The 18,595-nt window shown below is 39.9% G+C and overlaps 1 protein-coding gene across 3 annotated transcripts in view; it reads left to right on the top strand.

Moving 5' to 3' along the window:
* LOC120936862 (LIM domain containing preferred translocation partner in lipoma) overlaps positions 1–18,595 on the top strand; it is a 428,104-nt gene that overhangs the window by 357,696 nt on the left and 51,813 nt on the right. The window lies entirely within an intron of this gene.

Here is an 18,595-nt window from a genome sequence, read left to right as displayed (position 1 = left end):
CCACTTTGGATGATAATTGCACGGTCATGCAACACTGTACCCAAACAACATTTTTATCATTTTGTTCATACAACTAGAGCTTTCTTTTGGTGTCATTTGGGGGGAAAAAACACATTTTTCTTGGTTTCTGTTATAACATTTTGCAGATAAATAATTGTTCAAAATAGCTTTAGGCCAAACTGTATTCTGCTACATTTCTTTGGCGAATCGTGAAAATAACCCCAATCGGTGTATATTATTTAGTCTTTAGGAGAATTGAAGAATCCACAAACTATGGTATATATCTGAAAATGTATTAATCCTGATGCACTTACAGCCAATCTCATTTCTTGGGGCCCAAAATGTCAGAGCAGTACAAAAATCCCCCAAAAGATCCATTTTTGGAAAGTAGACAGCCCAAGGTATATAGTAAGAGGCATGGCAGGTTTTTTGAAGATGTAATTTTTTCCCCAAATTTTTGGGGAAATTATGTAATAAAAAATTTCACAATTTGTTTACATACTGTCACTAGTGCAGTACAGTGTCGTCCTATATCTGGTATGGTGATGATCAGGGATACTGACTGTCACGTGATCTGCTGTGATTGGTCACATGGTACTGGCAGCGAGCTGGTACATTGATCAGTCATCGGCAGTGACAGATCGTGCCGCTGGACAGCTCCTTCTAAAAGGTACTTTTATTGAATCACTTTGTTTGGACTTTTGGGGACTATGATTTCCTTATTGGTAGAACTGTCACATTCTTTTTTTTTTTTTTTTATAATCACTATATGATAATATAATAATTGGTTTCATCACATATTGCTATATAAATAGTTATGTATTAGGGATGCACCGAAATTTCGGAAGCCGAAACATATAGGCCGAAAATTGCCTTTTTGGAAATTTGCAGAAAGAGAAATCATGCCGATAATGGCACTGAAAAAGGGGCAGGGCAGGGGCCCTGCCCATGGTGCCGCCCATTATGGGGGTGTCGTCAGGGCTGATCCTAGGTGGGTGCAGTTCACCCGAGCACCACAGAGGTGGGGGTGCTAAAGCACTAGAGTGCTCCCATCCATCCTCCTTCTCTCCTTGTCCATGTCAACTGGCGGCTCTCCCCACCGGTCGCCACCGCTGTGTTTCCCAGGTACTTTAGTCCATTCATTATATTGTAGTAGTTTAAACACCTAATATTGATTATCTTTGTACTGGGAATACATTTTGAACATTGTAAACAAATGAATCATTGATTTTCTTTATACAGGCAATATTGTCTGTTATACTTTTTATTTACACCAACACATAAAATAAAATTTCAAGTTTTTGTGGCCTAACCACTTCTCACTCTTATAGTACTGCTTGGATCTTAGAATAAGGGCGTAAACCCCTAAAGCTGCTTTTAAAAATGTAACTGTTCATATAAAAAATGTGTTGTGGACAGTACCCCACTGTGAATGAATGAATGAAAAACTTATATAGCGCGGCACATGCGAACTGAATCGCCTCTGGGCGCTTGATGTTTCGTGTCTCATGACCTCAAAAGAGCAGAGTTTTGATCTGTCTTCTGAAGGTCAGGTGGTTTTCCTCCAACCGAACGCTGGTTGGTAAAGCGTTCCATAGTCTCGGACCTTGAAAAGCAAACCTTCTTTCTCCTTTGGACTTGTATTTGGTTTTTGGCACCTTGACCAGATTTTGGTCAGTGGATCGCAGAACGCGATTAGAATTGTGAGGTTCTATCTTGTCGCAAAGATATTGCGGCGCCTTCCCATGGATGCACTTATGTGTCAGGCAGAGTGCTTTAAATACAATTCTGTCTTTTACTGGCAACCAGTGAAGGGTTCTCAGCGAAGGTGAGATTGATTCCCATGTTTTTTTCCCAGTCACCAGTCTGGCGGCCGTATTCTGTACGACTTGCAGACGAGCGATTTGGTACTTTGGGAGCCCGAGGTAAAGGGCATTTGCATAGTCCAGTCTGGAATTCACGATTGTTCCCACCACGACTGCTACATCTTCTTTGGGGATACATGGAATAAGTCTGCGTAGTAGGCGCAACAAATGGTGCGATCCGCTGACTACTGACCCTATTTGTGCGTCCATTGTCATGAAGGTGTCAAAAATGACTCCTAGACTTTTGACTTTGGAGCTAGGGGTGATGCTTTGGCCCAGAATGGGCGGCGGTGTCCAGGTTGTTGCCAGTTGACTCTTTCGGCCGGCGTGAAATATAAGAAGTTCTGTGTTAGACCCCTTTTACACTGAGCTACTTTTCAGGCATTTTAGCGCTAAAAATAGCGCCTGTAAAGTGCCTGAAAACTGCCTCTCAAGCCACCACAGTGTGAAAGCTCGAGTGCTTTTACACTGGGGCGGTGCGCTTGCAGGAAGGGAAAAAAAGACCCTGCAAGCAGCATCTTTGGGGCGGTGTATGGAATTGGAATGAATGGGCACTGCTTCCGAAGCGCCACGTCACGGATGCTTTTAACCCCTTCTTCGTGGTTAAAAGTGCCCTCTACCACCCGGAAAGTGCCGACAAAGCGCCGCTATTACAGCGGTAAAGTGACGCTTAAAACAAGCAGTGCTTTACCGCGAAAGATGGTACCACCCCAGTGTGAAAGTAGCCTAAATAAAAGCATCATCTCCATGTTTTTGTTAATAAATGAACCCCACTGTGAAGCTCTTGCATTTACATGATTTAAAGAGTAACTAATCATTTGTAATGACTGCTGTCTGCATGTCTGATGCCATTTCTCTGTGGAGGCAGGCTTTTGCAGTGCAGGGTAATACAATATACAGTGGGGAAAATATTTGATCCCAGGCATATTTTGTAAGTTTGCCAACTTACAAAGAAATGAAAGGTCTATAATTTTTATCATAGACGTATTTTAAGAGAGACCGAATATCAACCAAAAAAAACATAAACGCATGATGCAACTATTATAAATTGAGTTGCAGTTCAGTGAGTAAAATAAGTATTTGATTCCCAAACAAAACATGACTTTGTACTTGTTGGAGAAACCCTTGTTGGCAAGCACAGTGGTAAGATGTTTCTTGTAGTTGGTTACCAGATTTGCACACATCTCAGGAGGGATTTTGGTCCACTCATCTTTACAGATCTTTAAATCCTTAAGGTTTCTTGGCTGTTGCTTGGCAATCCGAAGTTTCAGCTCCCGCCATACATTTACTATAGAATTAAGGTCTGGAGACTAGCTAGGCAAATGACCTTAATGTGCTTCTTGAGCCACTCCTTTGTTGCCTTAAAGGTATCTTTTGGGTCATTGTCATGCTGGTAGATCCATCCATGACCCATTTTCAGTGTTCTGGCTAAGGGAAGAAAGTTTCCATCTAGAGTTTTACAATACATGACGCCGTCTAATGGCCAATCAATGCGGCAAAGTTGATCTGTACCTTTTTAGCAGAGAAACTGCCCCAAAACATAATGTTTCCACCTTTGTGCTTGACTGTATGGATGGTGTTCTTGGGTTCATAGTCAGTATGTTTCCTCCTCCAACCACGGTGAGTCCAGTTAATGCCAAAGCGCTAAATTTTGGTATCATCTGACCAGAGAACTTTCTCCCAATCCTTCTCTGAATCATTTATATGTTTGTTGGCAACCTTCAGACAGGCCTGACAAAAGACAATGATAATTTACATTGAACTAATGAACCGATTAGAGAATATAAGATGATAATACTTAGATTGGTAAAATAAGATGGCATAAGAATGTGGAAAAATATTGTAAAAAAAATTATTTATAAAAAAAAAAAAAAAGACAGGCCTGTACATATGCCTTCTTGAGGAGGGGGACCTTGCGGGCACTTCAGGATTTCAATCCATGGCGGTATTTTGTGTTACCAATGGTTTGTTTGGTGACTGTGGTCCCAACTGCCTTGAGATCATTCACAAGTTCCTCCTGTGTAGTTCTGGGTTGATCCTTCACTTTTCTCATGATCATCCTTACCCCATGAGGCAAAATCTTGCATGGAGCTCCAGCCCGTAGGCGATTGATGCTTATCTTATATTTCTTCTGTTTGAGAATAATCGCACCAACAGTTGTCCCCTTCTCACCAAACTGTCTTGTGCAGGTCTACAATCTTGTCTCTGATATCCTTTGACAGCTCTTTGGTCTTGCCCATAATGGTGAGGCTTGAATGGAAGAAAGATTCTGTGGACAGGTGTCTTTTATACACCTAACATGTTGTCATTAGGTGCACCTTCTTAAATTGACAGGCCTAATCTGTGTACCACATGAGCACATACTGTAACCGGTCTGTGGGAGCCAGAATTATTGTTGGTAGGGGATCAAATACTTCTTTTACTTACTGAACTGTAACTCAATTTATAACATTTGTATTGTGTGTTTTTTATGGATTTTTGGTTCATTTTCTTTCTCCATCTTTTAAAATACACCTATGATAAAAAAATAAAAGACCCTTCATTTCTTTGTAAGTGGACAAACTTACAAAATCTGCAGGGGATTAAATAACTATTTTTCCCACTGTATATTGTAGTTATATTGTAGACTCGCTTTTATATGTCTGCAGTTTGTTCTCTTTAGGTTTCAGCACTGCCCCTGAAATATGCTGACTTCCCTTTCAATACAACGGCTACCTAAATGCTACTGACTTTCATTGCCTTTCATATGACATAGTTTCAGGTCCTAATAGTAATTAGTAATAGTAATAGAAATAATGCAGATTTGAACTTGTGTTGATTATCTTTGCTTTGCCCCCTTCTCTCATTTCAGTAGTCGGTGCTGAAAATGACTGATCAGCTGTAGAGTAGAGAATGATGGGAATTTAGTGTATTCTCTCAGGACCCCCCCCCCCCCCCCCCTCCAATAAATATGTAGTCATGTGTCTAGCAGTCTTGGCTGTGAAGCCCAACTACATTAAATACTTTTTTTCACATCTTGTCTGAACAATATAAGTATACAGCCAATAAATATTTGAGCTAGGTTTATTGTGGATTATAATACGATCATTTTTCCTCCTCCTGCCTTTATTGTTTTTTCAGATATAAGTATAATCAGACAGAGTAGTAGATGCAGTTGTACCGATAACAATATTTGTCATGACATCATCATAGCTCCCATGGATACTGGGTCAGCATTATAGCAGGATATAAAAAGCCACTCATCTGCTTCATTGAAATTTAAGGTCCAAGCAGATCCAGAAATATGCTTTAACTAAAGAACTCTTCACTTTTCATTTTCCAGCCTTCATGACCTAATAATTACTTTAATTGCAACATGCTAGTTCTTTCAGTCTTTTATTAATTCCACTAAATCACTTTTTATTGTTTCTTGAATACTCTTACTGTCATTTGGTTATAACATTCTATTTTGTTTTTCTAAATAGAGCCGTATAATGTTCTTTAACTGTAGCTGATATTTTTTTCGCATGCCAACTCAGTCTCCTTACTTTGCAGTATTTGTTCTGGAAAACTGTGTATTCCAATTTACCAAGGACAGAATAGTACGTAAGCATCGCAGGCCCATGGCAACCAAGGTTATGACTAAGCTTTCTGCTACCTGAAGCAGCAGTCAACACATTACTTGTCTTGCTTTATACTTGTCTAACAAAAATGTATTTTAGGCTAGTGTCAGCTCTTTTTTTTTTTTCTAGATAAAGCAGTAAGAGATTATAGTGTTGCCCTATTCATTTCTTTAAATCCAGACAGGTTGAAGTGAAGAAAATGGTAAATTTAAAAAAAAAAAATTTTAAATGGCCTTTCTCATGCACAGATCTGGAAAGCCAGCGCAAGAGGAGCACAGTTGTCCATTGTTGATGTAATATAAAGGTCCAATTCCAAGCTTCTCCCTGTTCCTCTTGAAGCCTACGACTGTATTTTTTTTTGTATGCCTACCTTTTTTTTAGATGTGACTTCAGGCCCACCACATTTTGCACAGGATCATTTGCCCTTTCAGGAGGCGGTTTAATGACACCTTGCACTCGCAGTATTTCCTCATTTCTAGTGGCCCCTCCACACCTAGTGGTTGCTGGAGATGTGGCTCTGGGAGAGGCACTTCTCTACATATCTGGTGGGACTGCCCCAGGATTAAGTCCTTTTTGAGGTTTTCATCCTGGGGCAGCCCCTCCCTCCAGTCTTTAACACCATCCCCAGAGATAGCCTTGTCTTCCATGCTCTCAGGCTGGTTTGTGTCTCAAAAACTAAGCTTACTACGACACTTTTTAATCTGCGGCTCGACAGCTTATACTCTTATTTTGGAAGACCGCTGGTACCCCTCTTCTGGCCGTTTAGGTCTCTACGGCGCATTATATTATGCGTATGGAAGAGATGTTGGCGGTGGATACCGATACCCTTGAAAATGTTCTACGTAATGGTATATTCAAATCCATTTCTCTACAGCTGACGCCTTTAAACGCTTTTCTTACCTCATTTAGTGTTGCCGAGGATGCCTCTTCTTCCTCTCTCATCAGTTGAATTAGGGGACACAGGCCTTGGATCTCAGTGTTTTTATTCTAACTTTTTATTATACTGACATTAGTTATAGGTGGATCCGGTTGACTTATTTGGACCCCCAAGACTCACTCCCTCTCTTCTCTTTCTCTAGTTTTCTTTCTTTTGTACCCTGTACCCACCTGGTGGTAGCTATCTCTTTATTTTTACTATCTTCAGCGTACTCTTTTCTATGTGTTCCTTTTGCACTATGCAATGTCCTTGCATATTTAGTTGGGCACTTTACTATACATGCAGTGGTTTTCCTCACCTTTGATCGACCTTTTATATTTCTAACCATCCTTATTTATACTGTTTTATGGGTATAGGCCCTTTATGTTGGCAGTCATTGCTTGTATTATCTGTACTGCTTTATGTCTATGTCTATTTTTATTGTATATTTCCCCTGGACACTGTTGTGTCCCAGTTTCCTAACAAATCTTTTGACTCTGTAAATCTATATTAAAATACATACATATTTGCCCCTAATATCTAGTGGCACAAAGGAATTGCTGTGAGTGTGCATTGCTAAGTAGCAATCATATAGACACTTCTTGGGCCGTAATAGGACCAACATTTCATAAGGCTTATTTAATAATACAAGGTTAGAGTAAGCAGCTAATGATGATATACCTTTTTCATATGTAACCTAGTTGCTGAAGGATACTGTACTTTGCAAGGTGTTTTATTCAATTTAACTAAATGGATGATTTCATTGATGCTTTTTTTTTTTTTTTTTTTTTTTAAGCATAGATGTAAACCAGTTAAAGGGATATTGACCAGGAGCACATTGGCAGTAGCAGAATCACCCAGGATTGCCTGCCAATTACCTCATTGGCTTCTAACCCTACCATATATACTTTGCTAGTGTGGGGGCAGTGGAGGACGAAAATCTTGCTGGTGTGTGCCCTTTTTGAGTGAGGTTGATTGGCTGAGCCCTCTAGGAGTGTAAGTAGGGCCATAAAGAACCTACTCTAGTAGCAGAGCAGGGCTTACCCAAAAACAGGTACATGCACATATCCAATGATGTCCCTACACATGCTGTTTCACTCTTCACATAAAAAATGCTAAATCAAGCTTCCATTGCAACTGTGATACCTAGTCACTCTGGTGCTTATACAGAGCAGGGTTCAACAGGATGGTGCTCAGATAAGGATTATTTGTATATAAATAAAAACCGCGCCAATGCAGGAAACCAGCAACCAAGGTTAGCACCAGAATCACAAAGAATAAAGACTTTAAATCCCAAACCTAAATGAATAGTAGGGATAAAAATATAAAGTCCCAAATGTGGAGAGTGAATCACATCCAAGCCCACAGACAGAATAAAACAGCACCACCGTGATTAAGACTTCTGTGAAGAAACCACCACCTTATGGAAAGCCGCTTACCGGAACAACCAGATTCATAAACATTAAGCATAAACTCCATTCAAGGGTTAGGACACCGGATTGCAGGGATTCCAACGGGCAGATATCCGAAGGTAAGCTCATTTGCTCATAGAAAAAAGGTCCCAGTTCATAGGTATAAAAGAAAACGGACCATAGTGTAATTCCGTAAAAAATTTAATAAAAAATATTAGAAGAATCGTACTTACAAACATGTCGAGTTTAAAAGCATGTAAAACAGATGCCGGCCGGCACTATAGGAGCCCTTCCTCCTTCCGTTGAGCGCGGTGACGTCAGTACAGTGTAAGGATTTTTTTAGGTTGCTGTTTTGGCCTTGATGACGCCTGCAGCTAGGTCATTCAGTCTCTGCACTCCTCTTAATTAGCCAAGTATTTTTTTTTATTCTTAGTCTTTGTCCTATAGTACTTAAGGTACAGCAGAACTCTCTTCTAGTAATCATTCAATAACACAATTGCAGACCTTGATGTTCCCATCACTTTGTAAATTCTGGCTTATATTTCCACATAGGAAGATATTATCATTACCCAAAGTCCTACGCCATTTTAAAGTAGATCAAGGGCAGAACCATAGCAGCTTACTAAATAAAATATTTTCTTTTTAGCATACTAAATTATCATTGTGTTAACAAAACTAGCTGGAGTTATGATTCTAGTGGGATGTTTTACATTGTTGGAAAAAAGTATTAGCAATGTCCTGCACTGTACTACTGTGTGATTTTATACAAACCTAAAATTTGGGGTTCATTTGTTTTTACCATGGTCCTAAAATCTCTAATTAGAGATTTTCTGACATCTACTTAATTATTCTCTTTGCCTTTTTCTGTGTGTGTGTGTGTGTGTGTGTGTGTGTGTGTGTGTGTGTGTGTGTGTGTAAATAATGCATATTTATACTAAATAATCAGGTACTTAATAAGGAAGGGACATTTTAAACAGTCCTTAAAGTAGAAGTTCAGCTTAAAACAGGTCCGGTCCCACGCTGAGCTGTCAGCAGCAGCTTCTGTGTGGGGGAGTGTGCAGAAGAGGAAGCCGACAGCAGAAGCCCCATAGTAACCCTATCGCTGACTTCACTTCCCAGGCATTTCTCAGCAGTTGTCTGCTGTCAGAAAAGGTAAGTATAGAAATGTCTTCTTTACAGGACTAGATAGGTTAGTCTTAGAATGTAGCTGCAAGTAGATTTAGAGATAGTTTGTTTTAGGCTGAACTTCCACTTTAAAGCGGAGTTTCTCCCAATTTTATTTTTTTAAGTCGGAAGCTACAATTACTGCAGCTGCTGACTTTTAAAATAAGGACACTTGCCTGCCCAGGGCGCCCGCGATGTCGGCACCCAAAAGCTGATCTATCGCTCGGCTCTCTGGTGCTTCCGCCGCCATTTTCGATAAGTGAATCAGGGAGTGAAGCCTATGTGTCTCCCAGAAGACAGTGGGGGGGGGGTAGAAGGCGCTGGATGTGGCATAGATACCCGTGGGTGGCTCGGGTATATCTGCCCGGAAGTGGGAGCAAAATACCTGTATTACACAGGTATCTGCTCCCCCCCTGAAAGGTGCCAAATGTGACACCGGAGGGGGGAGGGTTCCGAAAAGCGGAAGTTCCATTCTTGGGTCGAACTCCGCTTTAAGCTAAGATTTCATAAAGGTATTTTGTCTCTTTTTATATACTCAAATCTTTTTCCTGAACACCACTTGGAAAAAACCTATAGGCAGTTGAAATAATTTAAATATTTATTGGAAAAATATGAAATGGTTGACATATGCAGGGCTCAACATCATACAGAAAAAATATATATATTCTTATGCAAATATACATAATACATATCACAGAATAGATGATTTTTTAATTAATCAATCGGGTCTGATGAGGACTCCATCTGGTCAGACCATGCCCCGATATATATGGAACTAGCGATAATAGAATATAAGAAACCACCAGGAACTTGGTGACTAAATGATAATTTGATTAAAGACAAAAAATGTGAAACGGATATCCGAGTACAGAGTAGAGAGTTGACCTTGATGACGGATAGAGGGGAAGGAAATTAGGCTAAGATAAGAATATCTAAAATGAATTACGATTTCTGTTTTCCGTGTATACATGGAGAATGATATGACGGGGAAATGTTTTTGAGGTTTCGTGAATTTTATGTTGATATCCCTGTGATATGTGAATTAAGTGGGTTAAACCAGAGGAATGCCTCTTAGGTTTCTGTGAATTTCTGTTTTTTTCTGTTCAAAATCAAATAAAGGATGATTAAAAGTAAAGACAAAAAATGTGAAACGGATATCCGACAAGCAGTTAAGGAATTTTTACAGATGCATGAAAAGGACAATACATCAATCCCTACACAAACATACATCAATCCCTGGGAAACATTAAAATGTCTATTGCGAGGACTGTTCATCAAACACGGAACAAGATTAAAAAAGCAACTTCCGACAAACCCAAAAGGTACCAATCTGAGGCATGCAAGAACATCAGCGAGTCAGCTCCCAAATCCTGAACACAAGAGTAAATGAGTATAAATCTAAAATATATATAAAGTATTGTATACGTTGTTCTTCACAGAAAAATACCTTGAGGATAATAGACCCCCAACACGGTCACCCCCCTTGTATATAAGTATAAACATCCAACCACTAGTCTTGCAGAGACCCATGGGCACATACCTGGTAATAAAAGGAATAATTTGATTCCAAGATGACCAGAGGTGTCACTAGTGAGCAGCACTGATACACAGATCACCCAATGATGTTATTATCTATGAAAACAGAACATACAGATACACGTGTCATCAGTATTGATAGAACACATTATTGATACACTAAGGTGCTGAAGTAAGTATCCCAGAATATGTAATAAACATACCGTGGCAGCGCGGTCAGGGGTATCCAGCAATATCATCGCCATCAGCCATGACAAGCAGGCCAGACGGCGATGATGCTTAAATAGGGAGTGACAGAGGGAGGGCTGGACAAGGCGCATCGCGTCAAGACGCAATGGCGTACGGCGCCGCCCAGCCTCCACATACTATAGCAAACGGGACCCATATCTGCATGACGCATATGCGTCACCTAGCAACCAGGCGTGACAACTAGGCCATCATGGAGGGAAAGTGGGACCGGGCACATCGCGCCATGACGCAATGGCGTCCAACGTTGCCCACCCTCCACATAGGGAAGATGTCCGTGTCTATATGATGCTATTGCATTCATAGCAACTGAACGTGACGCCGGAATACTAACATAGGGGAGATCATCAACATCCGGGGGCAAAACTTCATGTAATAGCGGGTGCAGTATACACCGGACATACAAGCCACGACCTAAGGGTATGAGAACCAACAGCCACCCATGAATAAATATCCACCTTCCTAGAAGGGCAAAAAAAGGGAAACACAAACAGCAAAGTGTAGGCCATAGGAAACACTGTTATTATGCATACGGGCAGGCATCACAACTGCGCCCAGTAATTGCATCAGAATAGCACCAAGGGGACCCAGGCATAATACAAAAAGACACAGGCACATGCCCACATCCGCCCACCCATAGGCGGGTAAAGGGACAACGCGCCAAGCCCCTTGCATCTGCCTGCCGACGCATGCAGAGCCACATGGCAAGTCTCCACCTAAACCGGTGGTAGCCCGCTAGCCTAAAAAATGAGCCGCCCCCACAAAGGGGAATGGAGGCGCCGGCGGAGAGGAGCGACGCTCCGGGCAGCCGCATCGCTTTACCATGGAGCAGGTAAGTGTCTGTTTATTAAAATTCAGCAGCTACACTTTTTGTAGCTGCTGACTTTTAATAAACATAAAAAGCCTGGAAGTCGGCTTTAAATTTACCTGGAAGTATTAGGATACTGATTTATAAAAAAATATAGCAGAATATAATATTAAAATAACAGTTTACATATATTTTTCCCTGAGCAGGTTACAAAATAAAAACGTGTGGGTAATGTCGGTGTGAGGTTTTTAAATGCAAAAGTGTGACCCAGCAGCATTCTTAGCTGTCAGCTGTTGATTTGAATGGAATAGGACCTATTTTACTGACAGCATTTCACACTTTATTTGAAAAAGTGAACATTTCAGTAGGTGACACTTCCACATTGTCTGTCTTGGTGCTTGCACCGCTACCTTTACTGCCACTAAATAATTCTTCCCCATCATTCAATGCAGTACAGTGACGCAAGTCTTTTTTTTATTTTATTTTTCTGCAGTGGACAATTTAATCAAAATGTTTCTCCATAATTATGTTTCAATGCATTTTCACAGCACAGTCATCTCTCGCTACAGTAATAAGAGGCAGTCACAGATGAGCATGATGATTATTCCTCAGATGCATTATCCTGACTGATCAAAAATAAATCACACGCTACGCCCTTATTGTTGTGAAGCATATAGAACAAGCATCAGGTACATGGCAGAGGGCAGCTGTTTTCCTTCTTTTTTCAACCTGTAACGCATTACCAGTGAAAGAAGGGACGCAAGCTGGTAATCTGTCTACCGCCCTCACAAGAACGCGCTGTTCTGAAATGGGCATGAAATGAAATTGTGAAGAAGTTTTCAGAGTAAATGGGTCAATTTTCTGTCATTCTCTTGATAATTGCTTGTAGAACATCCTGCACCACAAACACCCGTGGATGTCATTTATCCCCCCTCTATTTTATTCTTTACAAACACACTCTGATGTGGAAACGTCATAATCAGCTTTTGCTTCTGGCTGCTAACATCCAATTTTCTTTGGATTGTTATTACCTAAATGAAGCATCCCAAACTTCATAAATAACCCAGCACTCCGCAAATTGGCAATGCTTTAAACAAGATGCAGTTGGACTGAATTGAAAATGTGCTTTTTTTTGTGTGTGTGTTGTTTTTTTTTTTTTTTTTTTTCATATCGGTTTTGCTTTTGTTCTTTTTGCCTCTAAGTTTAGTATAATCCTCTGGGTCTGTGAAAAGGTTTGTAGGCAGCACTGTGTTCCCTCATGTATAAATGTGAGTACTACATTCACCTTTACGGATACATTTGGTTGACCCAAATGTTATATGTAAGAATACAAGGTCTTAGCTATGTGTAGTTCTAAATAGGATTGTCACTCTTCTTATAGTGTAAGTAAACCCTCCTATCGTTTTCAGCCAAGGAAGCTGCCATCTTTGCCTCTGTTTAATCTACAACTGCCATGATGCTGCACATGTAGTCGGTTATGATACCAGCCATAGGATGGTTTGACAGTTTGGTTGAGAGCATAACCAATGTAAGTGTTACATTTCTGGCACGTGCCGGAAATGAAACAGTTTTTTGGATGGGTTTACTTCCGCTTTGACCATTTTTAATACAATTAATTATAGTATACCTGGTTGACAATTCTAGAACTAGGACTTTTTGGCATACACTCCACCCATGTGTCATTCTTATTCTCATTTCATCTTTGCTTTTTAAAAGCGTTCTTAAGAGCATATTAAAGCATATAATAGTACGTGGCAGCTTCTGGTAAATTGTGAATGTCAAAAAAGTGGTACAGCGCTACCCCTATAATAAACAATATCCAAAACAAACGGGACATACGCAGTGGGTTAACTCAAATAGTGTTGTATCGCATAAAAATTAACAAACATGTTCTACTTACCTGTTCTGTGTAGCGGTTTTGCACAGAACGGCCAAGATTCTCCTCTTGTGTCCCTCTTCGGCTCCCCTGACCCCTCCCTCCCTCCTGTCGCATGCCCCCACAGCAAGCAGCTTGCTTTGGGGGCACCTCTGTGTGTCCATTCAGACATGAAACCCTGGCCCCACCCCCTCTCTCGATTGGCTAACTGACTTTGACAGCAGCAGGAGCCAATGGTGCTGCTGCTGTGCAGCCAATCAGGAGGGAGAGAGTAATGGACGGCTAAGGCACTATTGTACATTGCTGGAAAGAGATGGGGCTCAGGTAAGTATTAGGGGGGCTGAGGGCAGATGCTGCACACAGGATTTTTATCTTAATGCATAAAGAATAAAAACCCACATTTCTCAGTGCTTTTCTCTGGTGCACCTAGGTAACGGACTTGGCACATTAGGGATGTGCAGCCCCTTTAAAAGATCACTTGGATACTGTAAACCTCGGATCTGTACAGCCAAGGCTCAAACGTCCTGTATGTGTGCAATGATGGCACCATGCTCTCGTGATGCATTTCATCACTTTCCGATCATAATTTGGTATATAAGTGAGATAAGTGACACTGGGACCCTTATATCATCATCTTATGGAGCATCACAGGCTGGAAGGAATGGAATAGGATCTTTTGACCCACTGGTCACTGTATATACTCCTTAAAGGGGAATGCTCCTGTGGCAGGTCTATGCTGGAGGTGAGCGCATAGTTTGGAAGGTGGAGGGGCATCTGCTGTGATTTGTGTTTATCCCTGTTCGGGTCACAGAATGACTTTTGTGTTAACTTTACACCCAGTTCACAAGAAGGGGGTTTTCATACATTGGACTCTGGACTCATTTTATTTTTGTTTTCTATATGAGCACAGCATGGAATTGTATCGCTGAGAAAGTGTGTTTTTATGATCATGAAGATATTGTAATTGGAACTTTGTAGTCATGAGTTTCACATGATTTATCTACTGGAGGAAATTGTTGAAGTATTATGAGCATGCCTTATTTGAGCTATCCAATTGTGTATATCTCGTTTGTAATAGTTTTTACATAATGCAGCAATGTGTAGGACACCCAACAGTGGACATCCAACATTAGAGGTGTGTTTGCTTGGGGAGAAAAAAAAACACCTTTAAACACTGTTATGGACTAGTATTTCAGTGTTTCTCTTCTCCCTCAGTTTCTCTCCCTCTCGCAGCGAATCCAGTGCTGACGTAGAGGGGCAAACAAGGATGTTGTGCAGTTGCCAAACATCCTCCTTATGAACCAATGACATCTTTGGCTGTTAAGACAGCAGCCGTAAGGTTTTAATGGTGCACAAAGAAAACCTGTGGCTGTGTAACAGGACAGGCTTGATTAACCCGCTGGTTTGGATACAATTTGTTGGGCAATTTTTAGGCATTTTGTCAAGGCCCCCCTAAAGAAACCTGAAGGCGCTCTGGTTAAAAAAGGCTGGTTTAGTTCAATAGTGTCTCCATAATGCATTTGTCTAAAATGCTATTGTACTTTGATATTGTAAGGTTTATTCTAATCATTTGTTATACCTATAAGTGGGTAGAGGTGTTCATGTCTATAAGATTTCCCCATATAAATGAATTGTGTATAAAGGAAGAAGGGAAAAGCAAAATTTGCGCTCAGTGAAAAAAATAGGTGAGAAAATAGTGAAAAAAAAAATAATCCCTTAGGGTCTTCCTGCTGCTAAACACTACAAACTTTGATATCAAGTGCAAAAAAGAATATGTAAAAACAGTGTAGCGCTGGATAGTGGATTAAACCTTAAGTACAATCAATATAAATCAATAACATGTTCTAAAGATAATTGCACGTGAACAATTAGTCCATGAATCAATTCATCCGATAGATCCACAGGTGGAAAAGCTTCAGTGAGTTCAAAGAAAAGTTGTGAACATCCAATGTGCAAAAAATGACTATTCCACTAAATGCAGCCAGCCCGTCACCTGGAGATAAATTAAAGGCTTACCAGAAATCCAGTGACCGCCCTTCGCAGGGGGGTCGAAACAGGCTTATGGATGGTTGAATCCTGCCAAATCATTCCTCTGTCTTTCCACACCGATCAGCCCCGATCCACAGCTAGCAGGTCCTTCCAAGGGTGTCCTTCCAGGGTTATCACAGGTGTGTAAGAAGCACACACGCAAAAGTGGGATGGAAATTTTGCCGCAATGGAAATAAAAAAGAAAAAGAAAAAAAATTCCATAGTGCAGGCATATTGAAAAAGGGGGGAGGTTTATTGAACAAATAAAACAAATACAATTTTAAATACATACACTCTGTCAATGCTTTATCAATAATGGGAGATGTCCCTCTTCGTTAATGTCATTAATGACCTTTTTAAAATGTCTTTTCAGAGAATAAAAGGATCTTTTTAAATTGGGATAAGTAATTTTCTGTCCAATGTATTTCCTATTTTTGTCCCTTAGGATTAGTAATTTTTTGACTAATATTAATAATTTCCAGTTACTCACAGCATCACCTTTCAGACCATGTAATGATCTGTATATTCTTTTGGGTTAAACTGTATCTGATTTTATATAATATATAATTCTAAATGGTTTGTGCCAATATGATGTTGAATATTTGATATGTTGAGCATTATTCTTTTTATCCACTAGATGGCACTCTTAGTTTTAATGTTGGTAATGTGAGAGGGAAGTGTTCTTTTCATTAATGAATACTCCTCTCTCTCTTTTTTATTGTGGCAGCATTCTGCCATTTATCCACAAGATGTCACATTCGCTGTTGATCATCAACCAGCGCTATTTGTACACTTTTTTTCTAGCTCTGTGGTTGGTCCACTGTAGAATCAATGGACTCGCTCCATTGGTTTCTTGGTTTGTATATTGGGCGCATGCGTGTGTGCGTGCCCCTGATGACGTCAGTGCGACAAAACGATCGTCGGGCAACGCACTGCGCATGAGTGAAATCCCCAGCCTGACTGACGCCAAACAGAGCTGTTTTTTTCCTTGCAAGGATCATTTTACCTCTCATTGACAGGGAGTGTATGTATTTTAAAATGTATTTGTTCAATAAACCTGTTTTGACCCCCCTGCAAAGGCGGTCACTGGCTTTCTGGTAAGCCTTTAATTTATCTCCAGGTGACGGGCTGGTTGCATTTAGTGGAATCATTTTTTGCACATTGGATGTTCACAACTTTACTTTGAACTCAATAAAGCTTTTCCACCTTGGACTTTCACCTGTGGATCTATCGGATGAATTGATTCATGGACTAATTGTTCACGTGCAATCATCTTTAGAACATTTTATTGATTTGTATTGATTGTACTTAAGGTTAAAATACTGGTATTTCACAGATTTGGCTAGAGCATAACTTATACATCTGCAAATTTATGGCAGTGGCAACCCAGATGTTATTTGGGCAATGAAAGCTTACTTATAGCAACTGCTTTACTTGCAAAAGACATGGAAGTAATGTACATTTTTGTAATGGTCCACCAACCCCTTCTGTGTAATTTGGCCACAGAGAGCTTGCTGTGCCACTTCTGCCAGTCGAATTTTAGAAAGGGCGCTCCCTCCTGAAATCTGATTTCAGGCAACTACACTGGTTAAATTCAAAGACAACTTCACAATGGTTAAAGAACGCATAAGTGAACCTAGGGCTATTTTTATATATCATCAATTAAGCCAAATAAACATATTAACATTGTACGTTTCACACAGAAATGAAGAACGTTTGATTGATGTATCATTACATATGTGTTTGCACTTTGTTTGAATTGGAAATATTCTGTTTTTAAAGTGTTTCTTCTTCAAATATGTTGACTACTAATTTTTCTGAGTTTTTAATTAGCCTTGATGTGTATCATTTTTTTAATAAGATTGTTCATTCAAAGTAATTTGTTTTATGTTAATCTGAATTGATGCTGAAGATTCACTGGTTATCTTTTTTGAAATATTTGCCTTTAGGAAAGGTTATGCGATACTGAATTAGCAAATTTGCACTGGCATACATATCGTCTTCATTTTCATTTACATACAGTGTGCCTGCTTATTGAAGACCTGTATATTTAAACAAATTCAATATTATAATATTTTGCAAAAAAGGCAGCATCTAGTCCTCGGCTAATCTTTGGATGCTTTATGAACTTTTAGCATCTAACACACTTGCTATTTTGTTTTACTTTTTTTTTTTTTTAACAAACTACAAAACTCCTTGGATGGGTTAGACACATCTATGTACTGAAACAGACACTTGCAGATTTTCAGTATTTAGGAAAACTGGCATCTGAAATGTGAACGTTAACCTACAGAACTATGTACCATTGAATCTGACACTCGTTTTGTAATTTCAGTCATTCAGTAAAACAAAAAGCAGAGTGTAAAACATAGTAACATATAGCATCCAATTATATTTTGGTGTTCTGCAGTGAGACCAGAGAAAATATAAGTTTGACTGGTTGCCAGAGGTTACTATACATTAGCCTTTCCTTTAAAGTAGACCTAAACTGCATCAGAGTGCCACAAACTGAAAACGCTATTTGATTCATTTTTAATTCTTTTAAAACTCATCCACCCACATCTCCATGCATTATTTTTTTGAGAAATCACTTTGATAAATACCACCTAGCATTTATAGCCATGGCCATCTTAAGTACAGTAAGTGCAGATGTTTCATGTAGCATTTACTTCCTGGAATCCATCTGCCCTTGGATAAGGCGTGCAGGCAAGAATAAGTGCTTAGCTGAGAAAACCCCTCCTCCCCACCTTCAGGTGAGAGAAAAAAAAATACCCATGAAGACTTATGGGATGCATGACATCATTTTGACCTAGGCCAGAAACCAGGAGGCAACGTTGATTGAGTTTAGTTTTGCTTTATAGAATAAGAATGTATGAAGGCCATTATTGCTGTTTAGGCAGACTTTCATGTAACAAGGAAGAAAGACACTTCTCCTCCTGTTTTCGGGAGGCTTTGAGAGGAGGGACTGAGGTCATTTAGAATGTGGAATTTCATTTGATAGCAACTTTTGTGCCATTACAAACTATTATAACAGAATAATCTGTTTTGCTGACTCACCTTTTAAAATCATATGTAATGGTGAAATACGTTACTGCATGCTAATGTTCTGTTTTCCAAAACCTGACCCACCCACTCTATTGCT

This window comes from Rana temporaria, chromosome 4 (assembly GCF_905171775.1).
Source record: "Rana temporaria chromosome 4, aRanTem1.1, whole genome shotgun sequence".
Taxonomy (NCBI): Eukaryota; Metazoa; Chordata; class Amphibia; order Anura; family Ranidae; genus Rana; species Rana temporaria.
Note: the sequence above shows the minus strand (reverse complement) of the source record. Positions and strands in the feature narration are given on the sequence as shown.